The sequence below is a fragment of the Centruroides sculpturatus genome, unplaced genomic scaffold (assembly GCF_000671375.1).
Source record: "Centruroides sculpturatus isolate CEXI.00-Female unplaced genomic scaffold, Cexi_2.0 scaffold911, whole genome shotgun sequence".
In the NCBI taxonomy this organism is placed as follows: domain Eukaryota; kingdom Metazoa; phylum Arthropoda; class Arachnida; order Scorpiones; family Buthidae; genus Centruroides; species Centruroides sculpturatus.
The window spans coordinates 250,935-259,029 of NW_019385154.1; the positions used below are offsets into that span (position 1 = coordinate 250,935).

Sequence of the window (8,095 nt, forward strand, 5' to 3'; positions counted from 1 at the left end):
ACTAGCAGGTGGGCCCGGCGTTGCTCGGCCAAAAGTAACGATAACTAAGATAAAGATTATTACGTTACAGTCAACCTTACCCGTTTTCACAGAATGCAAGAATTAAGTCCCCTATTTCCAGACTAATTAGAGAATTTTTAGATGGGTTTAAAAATATGTTCGATTTCCCGCAAAAACGAAAAAAACTGCATCTGCATCTTGCACGTTGCTTTCTCTTAACAATTCCATTGTTACGTAGCATTTCCATTGTTGACACTTCCATTGTTACGTAGCATTTCCATTGTTGACACTTCCATTGTTACTTAACACTTCCATTGTTACTTAGCACTTCCATTGTTACGTGTTATTGTTTTAGCACTGAAGAGGGACTGGAAAATATTAGACCAGCCCGAAATGCATTTGATGTAGTTTTTACAAAATAAATTTAATTTGCCATTAAAATTGCTGTGAGATTTGTCTACCAAGAATAATTTTGGATTACAGAGACTAAAATCGTCATATTAGCATTCGCTTTGTCAGCTTATATCAGTGACCGATTCGTTTGACCAATCAGAATGAGTGTTCGCTGTAACTCACTGACCCTATCGCAAATATTTAACTTTTTAAATCTGTCTGACTGGTGTTGGCATGACAACAATAATAGTACCGTTTCATGAGAACACAACTGGATATCGTTCCAATCCGTTCTAGTGTGAAATCGCCCGGCCAGAGAAGATGGTAAAAAGTAGACGATTAATATATTAATATCAAACATATTTCTAATCTTTATTGAGTTATCACCCCATTGGGGTGTGGGCTATTCTCGGAAACAGTGCAAATCCGAGCCAACCCGCGACAAAGGAGGAGCAAGCTCCAACCTTTCGCCAGTTTCCAAAAATCAATTTAACATCGAAACTTCTGGTAGAAGCGAATCAGATATTAAGCTGATTAGAACAGATTTTAATAATAGTTTATTAATTACTTTATAGAGAGTTACATGGAACAACATGTTCAAGTCAACATTAAAGTCTTGCAGTATACATGGTAGTAAATTGGTATAAAACACGCGGGGAATATACAGAAGAGGTGGAGGTAGCTGGCAAAACGCGACAATATGTACAGTGTTACCAGAGGGTGGTACCAATTACACAGTTGTAAATACAAGACACATACAGAGAATAACGGAAGCATGGTAACATTTAGTAGAATATTTGGGTATCCGTAGAATAATAAAAGTGAATGAACAGATATATGCGTACAATATATATAAACTTGACGCGTTACAGATCGATTACTTGGTAGAGTAATACCCGATATAAGATAAAAGGTGATACATTATTAACCGATAATATGATAGTTTTACAAAAATGTAGTACTGGCAGCTGGGCTGAAGGTGTTTATACCTGAAACATGAGTTACAGGGAAGGAGATATACAAGCAGTGGTTACGTAGACAAGGCAGATAGAGGACATCATGGTAGCAGGCAGGACACAGAGACCGTTAGAAAGCTAGGGCGGATAAGTGTCATCATTGAAGTAGATCTCATCATTTATAATTTTAAAAATGTCGTCACTGTTTTTGTAGTTTTTGCTGTATTCCTCTTTCGTCATGTTTTTGATATCACTCCAGATTTTAAATTTAGCATCCTGTTTGATTTTGGTGACTATCCAAGTTGCATTACAGTTTTTACTATTGAATATTAGGTTGCATCTTGTTTTCCATAGGTTCCTTTTTGCTAAGGCAATCACCCAGTTGAGGAAGTAGTAGCTCTGATTCTGGATATTAAATTTGGTTTGGTACTTTATGTGTTGCCATTTTATTTTAGTTTTCCAAGTCTTGGCTATCCAAGCCCAGACAGATTTGGCAGTTTTACATTCATAAAATATGTGTTCAGTAGTTTCCGTAAGTTTACATCTGGGACATCTGTTGGTACGGTGACCGTGATACGTGTGGAGGTACTGCCTGGACATGATAGCGTTTACAATTATCCTCCAAGAGGTTTCAAGCCACTCAGCGGGTAGAGAATGTATGTTGTGCCAAATCCATCTGCAGTTTAGATTATTATCAATGTAGTTGGTGGGGTATTGTTTGTGAATAATCCTGTAAATGTCACTGGGGTGAACTTTTTTGTTGTCGGTAATTAGTTTTTTGTGATCGGTACTAATAACTTTGAGAATCTTTCTTATTTTGCTGTAGTATTTGTTCATCTTAACCTGGAAAGGGAAGTTTTCTTTTGTCTGGGTTAGCTCTTTGGTTATTGGGCCTAAAGTATACTGGAATAAGTACCAAAGTGGATGGTTCTTGCTTCTTAGTGTGTTGATTATGTGTGATATCTGGATTGCTGTTTCAAAGTCTTTTAAGTGCCAAATGTTCCAACCTCCATTGTTGTTGTTGTTTTTCATAATATTTCTGTTGATTGGCTCAAAGGGGCTGTTCCAAATGTATTTGAAGAGTGGTTTATCAAGCTTATTATTTTCTTTAGAATTTATATTGGTGGTATACATCTTATAAATTATTCTTGGAATGATTACTTTATTAATAATGGTTGTTCTTTCTGGGAGGTATAACCAGTCTGCTCTCCAGTCTTGGGTGGCTTCTTTGACTTTTCTTATCATTTCGTTGATGTTTTTTTCCTTAGAGTCTTTACCTATCCAAACTCCTAGCATTTTAAGGTTTTCGGTATTGTTTATTTCGGTTTGTTGACAGCTTATGTTACCTATTATGTCAATAATTTTTGATTTTTCAATGTTGATGACCATACCCGTTAGTTTACTAAAGTTGTTAACTTTGTTTTTTATTTTGTTGAGGCTATATTCGTTCACGACAAAAATATTGATGTCATCAGCATGTGATGTAAACTTAACTTTCTCCTTTAGGCCTGGTATGTGGATTGCTTCTATCTGTTCGTCGTTGGTGATGTTCTTTAGGAGTATATCGATGTATATGGCAAAAAGGATCATTGAACTCGGGCATCCCTGCCTGACCCCTGCATTGCACTTGATGTCACCGGAGTAGTTGTTGTTGATGTTGATGTTGGTACATGGGTTGTTGTACAGTTTTTTAACAGTGATGACTTCCTGATTGTTGAGGCCTAAGGTTTCAAGAAATTTCCATAACATGGTACGATTGACAGTGTCGAAGGCTTTTCTAACGTCAATCGACAGGATTGAAAGCTGCTTTTTTTGATCAATGTATATATTTTTAACATAATTCATGAAGGTGATGTTGTCTTGGATGGAGCGGCCCCTGATTCCGGCACTTTGAGTGATTGAGATGTGGTCTTTGAAGCAGTTTTCCAGCCTCTTAGAGAGAATGGTGCTATAGATTTTGTAGTCAGCATTTAGCAATGTGATCGGCCTGTAGTTGCCAACACTTCCCTCTTTACTATCAGTTTTTTTGAGTAGGATCATTTTTCCTACACAGAAAGAGTGGTGAAAAATGTCCATGTTGTATAACTTGTGGAGGATATCAATGATGGGGATGTTAAAATATTTATAGAATTCAGAACTGATGTTGTCTTGTCCTGGTGCTTTTCTGTTATGTATAGTTTGGATGGCGTCTTGGATCTCTTTTTTCGTGATTTCTTTATTTATGATGTCGTCTTTCTTGTCTTTTATTTGCTTAATATCTTTTATGTTACTTTCCCAGTATTGATTGTCATAGTTTGGTTCTTTAAACAAATTTGTATAGAATTCTTGGAAAATTTTTATCATCTCATCATCGTCAGTGATTTCTCTGGCATTGTGTATAATTTTGTCTATTTGCAGGGTTGTTTTTTTCTTACTATTTTTTCTAAAGATCATTTTGTCAGCCTCTCTTTTTATGTTATATTTATTCATCTTATGATTGATGTAGTTTTCTTTATTTTTCCTTTCCACTTCTTTACTGATTTCATTTTCAATCCTGTCAATTTCGTTGGTGTTTTTATTTATGATGCTGTTTGTGAGTTCTCTTTGGAGTTTTTTAAGCTTATTGAATCTTTGCTTCCTGATTTTGTTCCAAGTATCTGTAAGAACGGTCTGACAGATCTGTTTGATTTTTTGCCAGTTGTCCCAGTTGATGTTCGTTTTACAGTTTTCTAGAGTGTCGTTGATTTTATCAGTGAAAGATTTATCTTGTAATATTTCTTTAGTAATTTTGATTTTTTTAGTATGAGCAGTACAGTTGACTATTTTTATGTTAAGGTCGATCATTTTGTGGTCAGATATTCTGCGGTTGTTTGTTTTAATTTCATACGCACTCATGTTGGTGATTTTGCAGAGATTACTTGAAATGTAAATGCGGTCAAGTCTTTCTTTGACACCCCTTCCTTCCCATGTATAACCTGGGTGAATGGGGAAGATGCTGCGATATGTGTCAGTCAAGTTGAAGTCATTTATGATATTTTTGAGGGCGTCTCTGGAACTGTCGGGAAAAAGTGGACCATTTTTGTCGATGTCGTTCAGAACGTTGTTAAAATCACCCATGATAATTAGCTTTCTGTTGGTATTTAGAAAGCTTCTCATGTTGTTAAAAAACTCTTTTCTCTCTGTGACATATGGGGGGGCATATATGTTGACTATGCGTACAGGTTGTTTGCATGTCTCTGCATCAACGGTGATAATTCTTCCTTTGCTGTCAGTTTTAAAGTCGTTGATTTTTATGTGTTTATTGATGAGTAATAGTACACCAGTGCTTTTTCTGCAGGCAAAGGAGGCATAGATGTTGTAGTTGATGAATGCTTTCCTCATTTGTCTAAGTTCATCAAAATCGCCAATATTGGTGTCTTGGATTGCAAGGATATCAATGTTATTAGTTATGATGAGATTTAGAATTTCAATCTGCTTTTCTATACCTTTGAACCCAGTAATATTGATGGATCTAATATTAATATTGATAGTTTTGTTTTTATCCATAAATAGGGCGCTTATTTCCTATTTATTCTTTTTGACTTTTTAGGTTCTTTCGGTGTTTTTGCTTTCTTGGTTATCCCATATTTCACTTTGAGCTTTTCAATTTCTTCTTGTTTTTCTTGCCCTGTCATGTCTCTATCAAGTTCTATGGCCTTAACATAATCCTCGTACGTAGTTATGGTTTTGTCTCCCTCATCATCTGAGCCTTCATCTATTTCTAAAATGGTATTTTTATTTTCCTTTGCCTCTTCTGTATTAACCTTCTCTTTTTTATCTATTGTTCCTTGTTTTATTTCTCTTTCTTTCATATCATTTATTTGCTTGCTCACGGGGTCATTGGTACTGTTTGCCCCCCCACCCTTGATATGTTTTTCTGTTTTTTCTTGTGTATCTTCTTCTTTCTCGTTTTTATCTGATTCACTTTCTACTACTTTCCCTTTGCTTTCTGTTTCTTTGGAAATGTTGTCTTTGAGTCTTTCTAAACTTTTTTCCCTCTTTTTTTCGCTGTTTTTGTTTCGTGGCCCTTTTTCATATAGCTCTTTTAACGTGATTTCCGGACATTTTTCGTTTTTACTGTGTTCTTTTTTGCAATTGTAACATGCAGGACAGTCTCTAATTAAGTGTAGGGTACTATTGCACCTGTAGCATTGTTTTAGGTTGCACTCTTTAATTTCATGATCAAGAGCCCCGCATCTACGGCATTGCTTTTTCATGCCTTGGTAGAAAACCTGTATATTTCTACCCAGAATTTCAACAAAGTTGGGGATAATTTTTTTTGTTACTAAGACCACACGGTATGTTCCCGTTTTGATTTTCGTTCCGGGATGTGTGTTAACGAGTATATTCACTACTTTACCGAATTTGCTAAACACACTGCGTAGTATATTACAGTCAGCTTCTTCGGGTACGCGCTTAAGACTAACATAGATTAATTCGCTTTCTAGACTTTCTATGGTACAAAGTTCCTCTCCTACCTTTATGGTGTAACCCATGACTCTCTCCTTGTCTTGTACCGTTTCCAGTCCTATTTCCACAATTCCTTTCGGGTGGAAGCAAATTTGCTTAATCTTGTTCTCACCAACAATGTTCCCAATGGCACTTATAATGTCTTTCAGTTCTGGTCTCTGCATGAGGGTGATCCTCACCGATCGTATTGACGAATACTTCTTTATCCTGTCGTCTTCTTCGTCTTCTTCTTCATTGGTAGCATCTTGGGCGTTTGTTGATGTTTTATCCACTTCCAAGGCTGGAGATGGCGAACGAGATGAGGTGGCATGGCAAGCCAGCTCGTCGTCAGTGTCCAAGGCAGGTCTCCCATGCTGTATTCTCGTAAGAGATATACAAGGGTTGCAGAGAGCGTTGCTGTCTTTAACCATCGCACACGCTCTTTATATTGATGTATTTGAGTAATCCAAGGTAGCAAGGCACACACCAGATGGTCACGCCGAACAGGGAAGTAATCCAAGAGACTAGAGCAGCACGGCGTAAGACTGGCTAAGAACAATGGTGGAAGGCAAAGAGGCTAAAGTGAAAGATACAGACAACAGCTGGGAGAAAGCCCTAAGAGTAGATGAAGAAATGGAGAGCTGGTGTACAGGAGTAGCCTGCCACCGGGGAGAAACAAAAATACAGGGGGGCCAAAACTGGTATCCCACCCTGAGGGGAGAGAAAGGTGCCTTTGGTTCAGCGAATACACGATGTATTCCAATCGTGCAGGCCAAACCACCGACAGAAGGAGAAGGGTAATAGGAGAGGGAAGTGATACTAACAGTACTTACCAAAGCGAAGAACGTCGAAAAGAAGCTGGAAAACCACACATTCAATCTTAGCCAGGAAGCGATACTTAAACTCGATCTTAGCCTGGGGCCAGGAAGCGATAACATGCCATACCCAAATTTCCATGTCCCCTTCTTGGTGTCTTTGGTGTTACGGGTGTCGTTATGTTGTCGTTTGAAATACAACAGATTATTCTTTTTACAATGAATCATTCTGGAATTAAACAAATTTGAATCGTAAATACCGTCCATTTATTCGATAAAAAGCGTGTCGATTCGTACTAATTGTTATTTTACCAACTCGATTGTACGATTTTTCTTCTAATCGTCGATAGATGGCGTCTGTAGCTTCCATATAACGAAACTAGTGTGGTGAATGTGTACCAAGAAATTCTAATATACTGTATATAAAACAAATAAAAGCTATGGGATCGGTTATTAATAAATTTTTAAAATTAAAAAGGCCAAAAAAATACCTAGCGTCGTAAAGAATTAGTAATGTTTGATGATTAAAAGTTGTTTCGGGCTAGTTTTATTTTTCTAGTCTTTCTTCAGTGCTACAGGAAGTACACATCACAGACATTGAGTTGACAAATATAATAAATTGTTTTGTAAACCTAAACACAAAATGTTTGTAAAGGTTATTGTGTGTAAATTACAATTTAAAGGTTTATACATCACAACTATTGTTTAACGGAATATTTTCAAAGAATATAACAAAAACAAAAAATCTGTATGTATATTTTGTAAAAATCTTTTTAAAAGATTTTATATTAGGCTACTTATTTGTTACCGAGTTTTGTGATTGTATTATTATTTATAGCGACATTGTTTTATCGTATTACATTTTACACCCACAAAGGTATGTTAATATTGAAAATAGTACTGCCCTATGAATGTAGCAATTTAGTTTGAAAGAAAAAGTGGGGGAAGTTATTAAAAGTATTGTAAAAAGTGTTTCTTTGTGTTACTTGATATTTCTACTCGTTGTTATTATATATATGTGTAGAGGAGAAGGTGGTATTATGGAACCCCAATTACATTTTAGTGAATTGTAAACAAGGTATCATAACTACACTCACATTTTTTAGATGTGAGTGTAGTTATGATACCTTGTTGAAAGTGAATCTATGAAACTGAATCTGCGAATTACGTTCTTAAAAACAATAGTTTGGAATTTTATATATCAGATGAAAAGGGTTTATTAAATAATTTTTAGAAACTAATTTATAATCAACTATTTACTATATAATAATAATAATAATAATAATAATAATTACTCTCCCGTGGTCACCACCTGGTCGTGGTGGGAGAGCCCAGTAATTTTACAGATCCATAGGGCAATGCAGGCTGGAGCACAAGCTCCTGGTAGGGACACCCATGCCAGTAAGGTCTATGGGGAGAAATGAAGCTAAGAGTGACCACACACCCACATTCTGTGGAGATAAT

General features: G+C 36.3%; 1 non-coding gene across 1 annotated transcript; it reads right to left on the reverse strand.

Annotated features, from left to right (window-relative positions):
* Nucleotides 1-786: 786 nt before the first annotated feature.
* LOC111635541 lies at nucleotides 787-972 on the reverse strand. Its single transcript, XR_002758397.1, has one exon. It is a non-coding gene; the product is annotated as a U2 spliceosomal RNA (small nuclear RNA).
* Nucleotides 973-8,095: the final 7,123 nt, after the last annotated feature.